The sequence below is a fragment of the Sceloporus occidentalis genome, unplaced genomic scaffold (assembly GCF_023333645.1).
Source record: "Sceloporus occidentalis isolate IW3139 unplaced genomic scaffold, rSceOcc1.0.p SCAF_28, whole genome shotgun sequence".
In the NCBI taxonomy this organism is placed as follows: domain Eukaryota; kingdom Metazoa; phylum Chordata; class Lepidosauria; order Squamata; family Phrynosomatidae; genus Sceloporus; species Sceloporus occidentalis.
Window position 1 is genome coordinate 339390 of NW_028317008.1, and position 14545 is coordinate 353934.

At 42.4% G+C, this 14545-nt stretch overlaps 1 protein-coding gene across 1 annotated transcript in view; it reads left to right on the plus strand.

Annotated features, from left to right (window-relative positions):
• Nucleotides 1-14545, plus strand: part of LOC149299396 (peroxisome proliferator-activated receptor gamma coactivator 1-beta-like) — a 61448-nt gene that overhangs the window by 654 nt on the left and 46249 nt on the right. The window lies entirely within an intron of this gene.

Sequence of the window (14545 nt, forward strand, 5' to 3'; positions counted from 1 at the left end):
TTCTGCCACTTTCAGCACCATTTCACGTGGACTTGATACGCCGCTCTCTAGTTCCGTTCACTCGTGGACCTCGTGGGTCGTGGCCCTCTTATTCTCATGCCCTGATCCCCGATCACCCTGCAGCAGTGTGCGAGTTCCATTCATTTCTACCCTTTGCACCCTTACCCCGCGCTTCCTATCTGACACGTGGAGACATCAAGAGGGGTGGGCAGCCGGGATCTGCTCTTGAACTTGATCACCAGGGACTACGGAAGATCCTTATGTAGAGCAAGATTGGGGTTGGGGGGTCCCTGTGTATATCGGTGTGTGTGGGGGGTGATCTAATGTAGGGGTGGTGGCAGTGGGTGATCAAGTGATGCCCACCGATCCCTGCTGTGCCCGGCACTCTGCACAGGATGTTACACGCTGTTCTCGGTTAAGGGGCGTGGAGCTGCCTATTCTATCTCTACCTATGGGAGAGAGGAATTACTGGAACGGATTTCGCTTTAAAAACTGTGATCAGCAAATGCTGCTGCTTTACACCCTCCAGCCACAGTGCAACTCCCATCACCTCCAGCCAGCTGGATGAGGGTGATTATTGCTTTTATCCCAACAACAGCTGCTGGTCCCCAGACTCCCCCTTCCCCTACAGTGAGTGCTGGGGGGGGGGGGGCGGCATTTGTTACACAACTGAATTAACCCATTTTATTCCTGATCACATGTTTTCTCGTAGCCAAAGGATTGATTCCTTTTTGAGATCTAAATGTGTGTTTTTTTGTGTGTGATGGAAATTCTGTATGTGTTATTTATTATTCCGTATGTGAATTATTTAGGTAGGGTTTGTGACCTGACATAGTAGGGTAAGAAACTTGCCTGTACACAAGGCAGATCCCTATGATCAAAAATTTGTATGCAAGATGCATGTGTCGGTCACCATCGTGGTGCTATACAAATATGTGTAAATATTGTTTACATACAGTGCTTCGGTCTAAGCATCATGTTCCAGGAAATCTTGTTAATCTATCCCCTGCACCCCCATTTATCATTCCTCTAGATTGTGTTATATTCCTTATAGGCGCTTGTATACGTAACTTTGAACCTAGACCGTGGGTCCACACAATTGTCCTCCTTGTAGAAGACATGTAGATATACAGGTGTGCAGTAGAGAGGAACCGTGCGTGATTCCAAAGGAGCTATCTCTGGATCTGCAGTAAGACACCTTTGACTGTGATGATGTCGCATGCCGAGCCATTCATATACTCGTGGATGCCTTTCTGAGCTGTCAGTTTCATAACTGCACACTAGTGGTTACAAAACAGGAGTATTCTGGGCTTGTGTAACATGCAGGACTGTTGAGGACAAAACATGGGAGAAAACCTTGTGTTTATTGATGTTTTTTTTTGTTCTTTCTGCATGAAATGCCACCATCAAGTTCTTAAGGGCAGCATCCGGATAAAATCCAGTGCTGGATTGTTCTGATCTGTACATTTTATGAAAGCTATCCAAATACATAACAAGCGTTGTGTAAGATCTCTTACACAAGCGTAGCTTAAGCTGGTTATTCTTGATCTCATGGGATAGGTATCCAGCGAAGCCAACACAAATGGAAGATGAAAGGTTTCCCCTATTATTAAATCGAATCTCTCAGTTTAGAAACGGTCAATAATATCTCCTACTTCTGGATCATCACTGATCATCACTGCATGCGAACATTCTATCTCCATGGTCTTCCAACAGCCTTCCCCATTCATATACAAAGAGAGCCATTTGGCATCGGCGTGGTTAATATAGTTCTATATTAAGCCAGATCGTTACACAGTAAAAAAGTCAGCTGCTATGCCATTGAAGAACTATCACTGCGTGACTGCTGAACAGCCATTTGGTTTGTTATAGGCTTGTCTCCATGGATTTAGCCAACACACGTTTTCCTCCCCTGGGTCTCTTGGCACACAGAGGGACTTACAGCAATAATTAACAAAGATCATTTAATAATGTCGTGCCAACAGATTTGTGAACGAGAAGGTTTAATACCTCTTAATATGGTCCAGATTTATACCCCGTAGTTTATATGCTATTAGCCTGCTAGGTGTCCGGTAGGGTATAGACCACTCGTGACACTGAATGCATGACAGCTTTTGGAGTTTTTGGGCTCCTTGACATTCCTTTAAACCTTGACCAGTGTGCGCTGTGTTACAGGTACGAGTTGTTTGCTATAGATTAACTACAGCAATCTAGTGTGGTTTGTGTAGGATATCCAAAATCAGTAGTAGCATGGCTTCTAGGCTGGACAGTGTTTGGAGGAACTGTTGCCCCAGGAACCAGGGCATGGGTGAACATAACTTATTTTTGGCTTGAATGCATTGTTGGAAGGCTGCCTTGTGTTGCTTGTGGAGATGCTGACGAGGAACTGGTGCATTGTCTTGCTGAGATCTTGCTGTATAAATGGCATTTTAGCCTCCAAAAAGTTAACGTTGATTTGTTAATCCAGACAAGCAAAATGCTGTAGTCGTCCACTATGTCAATGCTAGGGTGACTTGGTGGTCTGTTTAAGGGAGATGCTTATTTTGGTAACTTTGTCGTGGCATCAATGGACATCTTGTTAAGGTCCACTATGCTTGGAAGTCTGCATTTGTCAATAGGGATTAGTGCGCTAAACAGCTGTCCCTTACAAGTAGTGTAGGTTAAAGGTCACATTAACAGTTTGATTACCAGGGGATCCTCTCTTTACACATCCCCTGGGACTCTGCTATTCCACCTGTTTGCAAGAAAAAGACAAACACCTTTAGTTATTCTATGAGAAATGCGTTTACCATACTTAAGTAATACTGTCAGGAATACTGTATGCATTACATACACCCTCAATGCACTTGCCTAGAGTATGTCAAGGACAGGACCTCAGTTTCCATATGGCATAATGACATGCCACAGCAATTATCCAAGAATTGTTACTTAAGGTTATATATGTAGTTGCAAGTTGCTTGTTTTTTTTCTAAGAGAAGAAATCCAGTTTATTCACCCACACCAGCATACGGTCCTTAGAGATAATATTAAATGAAGGTCATAGAGCACACTGGGAAGTGATAAATTCCAGGCTGGTAACTCATAAACATCAATGTCATGAAGAAATGGATTAGATTACTCCAGGGTTGTGATCACGATTGTGGAAAGGAGAGTTATTCAACTTATGTTGAAGGCTTACAGAACCTCTTGTATAGTACGTGAGAATGCAAGAGAAGGGGCCCTCCCTTTGGAGAACCCCGGTAGTTATTTACCATTATTTTTTTTGTGATAAATGATTACAATTATCCAGTTTGCTTTTGATTGACAGTACCCGAGGATACTTTTTCTAAATACTTTTGAAATACTGTCCAACATGCGAACAGTTGACATCTCCCTTTATTAAAGGTTTCTTTAGTTTGTTTCATTGTTGGTCTCACGGCCAAGTTTAGAACAGAGTGTAGACTATATGTCACTGATTTAATCCCTTCCGTGTGGTGTATGGAGGTTAGGAGGTGATTAGAGAGTTTAAGTCCCCTAATAAAATGTTATCTGGGATTTGCGTTTGATTAGGACCCCTGTTTGAGAACATTTAGATGAGGGCAGTTGTAAGAGAGCATGCTTGCCTGCATTGCATGTGGCCATATGGACTTTAAGCCCTGATGCAACTGCGTGAAAGGCTTCCAAGTGCAGTCACATGCTTTGCTGTTGTAAATTCTAAATGGGAGGTGTATCTCATGACTGCTGCTGACGTCTTCAGTTACTACATAACCAGCCCACTTCACTCCCCCTGCCGCTTACAACTGGCTCTGATATCTGAATGGAGACACCAGGCTGTTGGAGCAAAGTCTGCTTGGCTCATATGATCACTCAGAGACTTGAAGGACATAATGCGGCTCTGAGCAGCCACTTTCTGCAATCTAATCCCTGAAGTCTCTTCCTCTCCCACCCACTTCCTCCACCTCACACTTTTCTTCTCGCAGGCAGCATTGGAGGAGATTTACAGAATGAAATAACTGCTTCACAATCTGACCTATTGTTAGGTTGGCCCTAGATTAGCCATCTGAACGCTAATTCACTCATCATTATATGACTCAGCAAAGTTATTATACTGATATCTTGAGTTGATACCATTAACGTCATGGTGGCCGTTGCTTGCATTCAGAAGCTGGTCCCATCTTATACCAAGATTCACTGTCGAGTTGGATTAGTTTTACTAACTGGACATATAACTTACTGTATGTAAAACTACCCATAAATATTCAAAATCATATAAGGGAACATTATTAGGTTATGGAAGTTGCCTAAAATAGATTTACAGTCATAGATGGGAACTGCTGCGCCTTTAAACTTTATGCGTGGGGCTATATCTTGATTAAATTGATACAGTTGTACTTATGTCCGTTTCATTATAAATGCACCTACAAAAAACGCCCCGTGCGGTATTACGTTTCCTGCCTGGCTTTGTATTGTACTAGAGATCTTTAGCTTGCTGGTTCAAATTTATTTGCTTTCAGTAAATTATCTTGACTGTTGCTACGACTTGCGGAAATCAACATTTTCTTTATTGAACCCCGTCTACTGCATGTTTCAATATTTGTCATGTACCTACACAGCCTGGTGCCTGGGTGGTCAATGTGTACCCCCTCTACCCGTTTTTTGACTGCAATTAGGAATTTGAGTCTCCTAAGTGGTATGCTGTCTACCAAGTGGGCTGCTGAATGTGTCACTCCAGGGACAATTTTGAGTGGGTTGTAGGAGCCAGCCTAAGAATGTAGGAGCCATTTTTGTTCCAACACGCATACCAACATACTTAACACACACATTAACACAAACAGACATACTAACACATAGTAACACAGTAAGACTCACTCACTTTTTTAACCTCTACGTTTGTTGGCTCGGGACAGCTTACTGGTGGTCCTCACACGCCTATTGTGTTTGAGTGGTGGGAAATTACATCATATCCCTGCGCTCAGACTCAGGGAGCTAGGACTAATGGAGTGTGGCCCACCAGCCCAGTGGTGTACCAGGCTCAGGGGTGGGGTGAGAGGGCTGGCAGTGCTGCCCCGGGGGCCCCCACTTGATAGGAATTACAAGGCACACCTTAGCTTTGTACTTTTATAGCGTTAACCCACTGCTCCTTTGGAAAACGCTAGGCACCAGGAAGTAATTTCCTGTTGCCATGGCGACCTGGCACATAGGCTTTGTTGAGCCCTCAAAAAGAAAAAAGTTTTTTTGAGCCAGAAAAATTGTAAAACAAAATAGATAGCACTGCTTTTGAGTAACAGAGTTCATTAAGAACTGATTAACTAGTGCTAATAAAGCAATACAGATAGCAAAAGAAAGACTTATCTATAGAATGATAGCATGGTGCTAGACATTATCTCAAGCCTTAACATTGCTTGTCTAAGTTAACAGGAGTGCTAAGGGTTATAACTCTAATCTGTTAGCTCAAGTTATCCAGAGATGGATATAATTGATTTGTCACATGAAATATTTTATAAGAAACCCAAATTTGAAAAAAATCTGTATAAGACCATAACAATCTTCAGTATATTACATATTTGACACTTTTTTGTTTACTGTACTGCTCTTAAACTTACACAAAACACAGAAGTGATGGGAACAAGGAAGATTTATAGGTTAAAAAAAAAAGTTATTTTGGTGCAAATTTTGAAAAGTGACAAGACCATGTCGGACTTCTATACCTTTCCCACAGGATGTCTGTCTATATCCTCATTTTAGGAAAAGTCATTTCTCGTTTGAGGTACATCTTAACATCTGAAATTGAATTGTTCTGTTAATGTATAGAAGAGCGCTCTGACTCTTATTCGTCTGTTATTCTTCCGTGTTCTTCTTTTAAGAATCGCACAGTGCTACGCCCTTCAGTAATATCGAGCTGTCTTCTAGCCTGCAGGCTCTCAGGCAGTGAACACCCACGTCTTTGCAGAAGGTGGGTTACCGCGCTGACACCTGTATCCATTAAGGAAATAAGGGAGGGCTCCATTATGTCTTTGGAGAAAAACAATAATGGAATGGATACATTTGCTAATGTGGGCAAAGTTCTTCCCGTAAGATAAACCTTCCCAGTTAGTGTGCTATTCCATGCAGCTAGAGACTAGAGAGGGCCTCTATTAAGAGGGGTACTAAGTTAAGCAAAAACATCCGGCTTCCCTTGGCCAACTCTTTGATGTCTTTGTTTTTTTGCTGTAACTCTGTTCAACAGAACAGTTTGGTGTTTTATTGATGAATAATAATGTGATTGATGATGTACATTCTGGCCTTTATTCAACTGATTTTTTGCATCCAGCATTATCTTAACCTAGGCCGGAGAAGAACTGATTGCTTCCTAAATGATAGCACTGTTGTCTCAGCATGATAAATGTCTAGATGAACCACTACTTTTGGCCATTGAACTTATGCATATCTGCTATTCATATCTGCCATGCAGAACATATTTGCCCAAGCGTCTTAAATAAAGGCATGGAAGGCACTTTTACTGTAATTCTAGGTGGACAAGAAGAAATGTTAGCATTTAACAATACCCATTCAAGAGGAACAAAAGCTGTTTTATTATAGGGTGTTACAATTGCACGTGTTTCCCAGCCCTTTTTTGGTATGTATCTGCATGTATGTGCCGTGAAAAGACTTAAAGGGACACTTCAGCCACCTTATGCACTTTAATGCATGTGATAGCTGCGTGGGGCCTTTATATTTTCATTTGGTCTGTTTTGCAAATGTATTGATGGATTCTACTGAGTTCCCCCTAATGTATTTGTTGCCCCTTTCTACCCCACCCAGTTCTGTCTTGGAGAATGCTTGGAGTAGTGTTCTGTTCAGACCCCTATCTGTAGAAAGTGCTGCCTTTGATTTGCATGGAAGCACTTTGATATCGCACAACGGAGAGTCAGGTGCTTTCGTTTTATTTTTGTGTTGTGCATATTAAATATACATCCTTCAGCAGTGGGTGCCAGGGACACTGCTCAATCAGCATCTGCACAGCAGATCTTCCCTGTAATCGTCCCGTGGTGCTGCTGGAAATCTGCTCCCCCGTTTGGCAGCAGGGAGACTGTGGCCCCAGCCCTAGTCATGGTTGTCCTTTGGGAAATGTTTTTGAATGAAGATCTAGAGTAAAGATCTTAAAGGACAAATAAAGTCTGGATCGGAGCCTTGCCCCCAATAAAATTGACTTTTTGTAAGGTTGTAAGATCCATAATATATGAACTCTGCTCTGTATTCCAAACCAGGAAATACAAGATCAAAAAATGTTTTTACTACAGCAATTAGACGTGTACTACAGACATAAACATGTTTGGTTTCATTTTATATTTAATGGTATTGACTTGATTATGTTCATGCATGTGTCTTATCTTATCATATTGGTAGGAATGAGTCCGTTGATCTAAGATGCAGGACCGTTTTATAGCATTATGGGGAGACTCATCTTGTAATCAAGCATCATGCTTTCATAAAAAAGAGACATTGTTAGATATTTTTGTTGAGGATAGTGGAAACTTTTCCCCCAGGTTTTTAGACCCAATAGGTATTTGTATGCACATGTGTTTTTACTAGTAGATGGATAAATAAAAGTGGCCTTCAATATTTAAATACCACGTGTGCTCTCTCTTTCATTGGGTTATGGGTGATGGCAGATTTCCAATGTACTCATGCTTAAGCAGCCATGTTACGAAGGAGTGGGACACTACAAGTGGTATGGGTACCAACAGTGTGTTGTAATGCTTCAGCCGAAGTTCAGCACCTATTTGCTGAGGCTGGTGCCCGGATCACCTATATAGTAACACAGTGGGATTCCTGCAACATCTGGCCTTTTTTAAAATACAGAACTCATTGCTCTTAAAGGGGGAAACAATGAATTACCGTATTTGCTCGATTATAAGACGAGGTTTTTTTCAGAGCAAATGCTCTGAAAAATACCCCTCGTCTTCTAATCGGGGTCGTCTTCTAATCAGACCTCAAATAGAGTCTGATTAGGAGACTAAGATCCAGATCCCCCGCACCGCTGCAGGGGACCTGGATCCTCCTGTCTCACCCCCCCCCCCATCATACACACACTTACCGGTGCTTCCTGCTGTATTGCCGGGGCAGCGGGTTGACGTCTACGCGATTCGCGTAGACAACGTCCGCTGCAGCCGGAAGGAGGTGTGGCTAGCAGCGGGGGTTGTCTGCGTCCGTCGCGCAAACCTTCCCCGACTGTCAGAGATCAGAGTTCCCCGCTCCGGTGCGGGGAACTCTGATCTCTGACAGCCGGGGAAAGTATACGCGACGGACGCAGACAAACCCCCGCTGCCAACTCCACCTCCTTCCGGCTGCAGCAGAAGGCGACGTCAACCCGCTGCCCCGGCTGGAAGCACCGGTAAGAGAGGGCTGAGAGGGGAGGGGAGGGGAGAGGAGAGTGTGTGTGTGTGTTAGTTAAATGGGGGTATAGTGTGTGTGTGTGTGTGTGTGTGTGTGTGTGTGTGTGTGTGTTAAATGGGGGCATAGGGCATTTCTGGAGTGGCGTTAAGGGGGCATTTAATAGAGCACTCTGCCTCCTGAAATGCCTTATACACCTATATGCCACTCTGCCCCATAATATGCATTTTAACCCCCTAAATGCCAGAGTGGCATATAGGGGTATAAGGCATTTCTGGAGGCAGAGTGCTCTATACAATGCCTTTTAACTCCCTTAATGCCACTCTGCCTCCTGAAATGCCTTATACCTCCCTATATGCCACTCTGCCCCATAATATGCATTTTAACCCCCTAAATGCCAGAATGGGATATAGGGGTATAAGGCATTTCTGGAGGCAGAGTGGCATATAGGGGTATAAGGCATTTCTGGAGGCAGAGTGGCACATAGGGGGTCAAAAGGCATACCATGGGGCACAGTGGCATATAGAGGGTTAAAAGGCATATCATGGGCCACAGTGCCATATTGGAGTGGCAAGCCTGGGGGCAGATGTGCGTAACTGGGGGACAGGTTGGAAAATACAAGAAATAAAAACAAAAAAAATATTTTTCTCAATCATAGCTTTTATTAAAAAAAATAGTTTACATGAATTAACATTTACTGGTAAAACTTTTTTCCTTTAGGGTCGTCTTATATTCAGGCTTTTTCTTTTTTTCCTAAGTTAATATTCAGATTTTGGGGGGTCGTCTTATAATCAGGGTCGTCTTATAATCGAGCAAATACGGTACTTTGTAGGTACGTACTGTAAAAAGTGAAGCAGCTGCAGTAGAATGCCTCTTCCTTGCTTTGTTGATTCGCTCAAGTGATTGACTGCTTAATGCAGCCAATCAGTATCAGGAACGTGCTTTGATATAAACTGGAGTCTTTTCTGCACATGTGCAAGTGGCTCTTGATAGAGCCCCTATCCACAGCAATTGCCAAGCCATTGCTGAACTCACAGGCGGTGATGACGCAAGGAGATGTCTTTGGCCAATCACTTCTCCTGCATGGAAAATAATTAGAGGGCAGCAAACGCATGTGGGGGATTGCTTACCACACATGCGAACGGGGGGGGGGGGGGTTGTGTGACCCTCATGCAAGTCACTGCATGAGCTGACTGGCAATAAGTTTATGACATTTCAGAAGACATTTTTGGGTGAACACACCTAGTGCACAGCATATAGCCAGGGAAAGGGAGAAGGTCAAATTTATATTGGGAAATTCTGTAGAATGCCCTCATAATTTGCAAGGAGGCACCTCAAAAATCTAAAGGGGCCTCTCCACAATTGTATGTATTAAAGCGGGACATGATGGCTTGAGTGTCCCTTTAAGGATCATTTTGATGTAATTTTCAGGATAGAAAAATGTACTGTATATAAAATGTTTCCACTAATTGCCCCAAAAGATACCTTCCCGGCAGTTGCATGCGATTGCTGAGTATGATGACCCCTTTTAAGATTTTGACTGAACAAAAGGACTAGTTCTCACAAGTCTTTAAACTAACATAAATTCTTAAGAGAAAATTGCAGGATTTGCACACCAACGATGACTGCACGCTTAGGATCCGTACTGTTGCAAAACGTTCTCCACCCGTAAAGCATTGCCGGGGGGAAGTTCCACCTGTGATAATGAATATGATTCTTTCACCAAGGGCCAAAATGTTTTTTTTTCTTTAGTGAGAGGGCAGTTGATAAGCGGAACAGAAGTAGTAGAGACTAATACAATGACGGAATATGGCTATCCTGAATGCAGCACGAGACCAGGAAATTATTAGTTGTGAGTTGTGAGATTTGTGTTCATGACAATTTCGATATTGTATTTGATGACTGAGATGATTGTATATTTCCAACTTCAGCCCTTGTGCGTGTTTCTGCCTTGTAATTAATTGTGTATTCTTTTGGGAACTGCTGCTTATCCGTATAGTTTAGTCTTGCCCCTCAATAGTCTCTGGCATGTCACGGAGGAAATATACCACAGGATGAAGCCATTTCTGCAGAATGTTACTTTATAAACACTGTGGAATGGAGAGACAGCAGGAGGCTGCCGTTCTAAATGTTGCTATAGCAGATAGCGCAGAAACACTAACATGTCTGAGATTCTTCCCGGATAATTACTTTTTTTTAATACTTTATGGAAACATCATGCAAAACAGCCGTATATTTTTGGAATTCATATTTGAAAAACTTTCCTGTGCTGTCCAACATAAGTCATTGTAATGGCACTGCAGAATCTGACCATGCTCTACAAATAAACATTATTATTATTATTATTAGTTATTGAATTTTAATTTGTTGTTATCTAATGGTGGAAATCTTATGGAAATCCTAATGGTACTGGCAGCCATATTGGGACTTGGCCATAGTTTGGGTTTCTGTTGAAGCAGAAAAGCTGTGGCCTATTTTAATATAAATTATATGTTATATATATATATATATATATATATATATATATATATATTTTGTAATCAAAGACTTGCTCAGTGCTAGATCTCGCCCATGTGAATGAATCATTCATGTTTATAAAAGTATCTTCCCACATAGAGCAATAAAAACTCTGAGGTGCCTCCAGAACTTCTCTTGGGTTTGGTTAAACATTTATTTTGGGTGGCTGAGCAAGAGAAGGAGGTCAGAACTTCTCTTGAGTTGGGTTGAACCATTTCTTTTGGGTGGCTGGGCAAGAGAAGGAGGTCAGAACTTCTCTTAAGTTGGGTTGAATGTTTCTTTTGGGTGGCTGGGCAAGAGAAGGAGGCCAGAACTTCTCTTGAGTTGGGTTGTACCATTTCTTTTGGGTGGCTGGGCAAGAGGAGGCCAGAACTTCTCTTAAGTTGGGGCGAATGTTTCTTTTGGGTGGGTGGGCAAGAGAAGGAGGTCAGGACTGCTCTTGAGTTGGGTTGAATGTTTCTTTTGGGTGGCTGAGCAAGAAAAGGAGGTTTGTTTGCTCATTTATTCAGTTGGTATATACTGTAGAAGGGAAGAATATCTGAAAACCTTTAAGTAGTCTGCATTGCAAGGTTCCTAGGTAGCTGAATTTCAAAATCATTTTTTAACATTTTGATTAGGATGTGTTTTGACTCCACCATGGGTGACGAGGCCACGTAACAACACTATCATTGGGAAATAGTAAAAAACAGGCAAGTATTAATGGAACTTTTGAGAACAGCATGTGCTGCAGGCTTGAGATAGCTAGATAACGTGGAGTGATGGGAATCACTGAGTTACAACAATAGAAAATGATATTTAAAGAAACATATGTTCTGACGGGAATGTTAATTCCACATACATGAGATTTATAGCTGCTGAGGTGTCTGTTCTGTTTGATAATGTATCCAATTTGACTAATGGAGAACGAAGTGCAAAATAATATTTATACGCAATTTTTCTTTGTTTATGTTTCATGGTTTAGTTAGGAGGGCTATTGTATTCTGCAAAGCTGGGTGTTATGCATCGTAAACCGCTGCCAGATATCAACGCATGCATTTGTTACATTTTTATTTCAATTGGTGTAGGCTGCACGTGAGATGGCTGGCTAAGAGTGGTGGGAGCTGCTGAGCACATCAACTGGAATATTAGAGGTTATACGTGTTATCCCTAAATCGCAATTAAACCAGCTTTATCACCTTCCAGTGTTATTGTTCCGGGAACTGATTGAAATAGCAGGCATGAGAAATGAAAGGGGTCTTCTTAGCGCTAAGGGATACAAGGTGAAACTCTTGTAACATACCAGTTATCTATAACTAGATCTCATAAAAGCCAGGCCCAACTTGTTTCTCTGGCATATAAATCTCATATCAGTCTTCTATATGATGTGAACAAGGTCGCAGGCCACCAGAGCTAATAATCTATTTCTTTTCATGCCTTAACTCCTACCCCCTAAATGGCTATCGGCAATGGAAACAACCTTGCTTAAATAAAACGTAGGTTATTCATTGAAAGCACAAGGGCGGCCATGCGATTAACCCGCCTGGTTCCCTTACCTCCCCCCTGAGACCCTGTTCTTCTTTAATTTCCTGGAGATCATTAACACTGAGAAGGCAGGACTTTATAGGTGAACACACAGGCATTAATTGACTATGTGCACAGAGTTAGGCAGGTAGCTTCGCCTGCAGGGAGGATTTACTAAAATATAAAGGAATAGACAGTATGCAAAGCAGACTTCCTCATTGACTGCGGATTTCATCAGTGCTCATGAGGAAGTTCTTCAGCACGTATAAGGCTTTCTTTTCTTCTAAGTGTAACATATACTTCATAATGAAACCACACAGAGTTTCTACAGTACACTTCAGTTCAGTCTTGTTCTTGTGCGAGTATGTTTGGCTCTTCAGATTTCTTTCTTCCTACACACAGTCTGAGAATGGCAGCTTATGATCAAAACAGAGATTTTTTTTCTTTAAGATTTTCTGCTAAATGTATTATTTTCAATCGGGCCCTTTTTGAAAGATCAGAGTGGGCCTGATCTCTTTCTGTAACCTGTTATATGCTGTTTTAAGGGCCGCCATTGGAAATTTGTTGGCCTGGTATTGACTAGGAGCCCCCCCACCACTTCAATGTGCATCGAAGGGTGCCATGCAAGATCCCATGCCCTCTTACCCCAGTTTCCCAGTGTTTAAAAAGGCCACCCAACATCACCTGGAGACACAAGGGCCTCATAGTTGGAAAAACTCACCTCCCAAGAAGATCTCCCATGCTAACTAATATAGCTTCGCTCAGCCCCAATGAAACAATGCATTACAGTATTTAAGGTAGGGATGTGGGGAAGTGAAAGCTTTATTGGGACCCTGGGGGATCCAGCCCCCTCCGGAGGCTGAGCTGTACCCCATGACGGTGTCACAAGGAGAGCCTCTAACGCCTTCTTTATCGTATGTACTGTTAGGCCATTTCTATATAGGATCATTCCCCTTGTGCGTGATTTTGTAGACTTGTAGGGTTAGCCACCAGGTTGAACTGTCCCTACATCAAATAGCAACTCAAATAATTCTCACTACGGTCAAAAAAAATAACAGAGAATCACGCGAGTTGGCCTGCAACCGTGGCGAGCGCCTCCTTTATGAAGACTTTATGACATAAAAAGTAATCTTTTTAAGCGATCCTCTGATTTAGAGAAGAAACAAAAAGTCTTGCAAGATTAACTGAAGCATAACTTGATATTCAGTCTGTTATCACTGGCAGTAGGTGGCCCAAAGTTACGTTTTGGCTCCATGTACATGTTGTTGATCTCTGCAGCTTAAAATGGATCTTGTAAAAGCTGGTCGGTGCAAGTTGTACTAACTGTGTGTGTGTATGAGGCATTAGTAAAGTTTAACGCCTGGTGAATCCCTGGAATGAAAATAGAATTACTATAGGCCTTGAATTTCAATTGGCTTTACTGCATTTGGCACCAAATCAGGTGTTTGCAGGTTTAGCGCTTTGTTCCTCTGTGACCACGTGGTCTTTCTGATTGCACATCCGAATGAATCATGTTTTATTCAGAAGAGAGAACAGATCGCTGGAAAAGATTTTTAATACCCGTACAAGTAAAGAAAGAAAAAAAACCGAGCAGGAATCTCGGTAAATTGAGGGGTGTGAGCGATTGTTTCCTTGTATGTGGTTTCCAGGAGAGCAGAGCCTGGGTTCCAGAATTAGCTTGCGTTCCATCGCTGGTTAAAGTGCTGTGTGACAAGTCTTGTGACTCGGTATCAGACTGGAATGCATGAGAGGGCTGAGAGGCAGTGCCTTGATTTTCCTCTCTGCAGCTCTGTTCTGCTGGGAGACTCATCTTTTCTCTTTTATTTCCTTTTAAAGTCATGATTCCAAACAAAACCTCCTGATGTTCCCAAGGGGGGGGGGATAAGGGACACCACTTGCAGCTCCGTTAGTTCTTTTTACAATGTGACTGTGATTTAACCTCTTCAGATCTCCAAAGCATGCTTCTGATGGGATGTGAAATAGTGCTTTGGAGGTGCAGTCAGTTGACTCCAGAGGCTGGAAGGTGCAGTCGACTGCATTGACGTCACCAAGAGCCTATAACGTGCAGCAGTGTGGTGCATGGTAATAGACACATCGGCGTCACGCTTGCAGCATTATGCAGTCGAGTGATTTCATGCGTATTGGAAGATCATAATGCCTAACCATCTCTATGGTT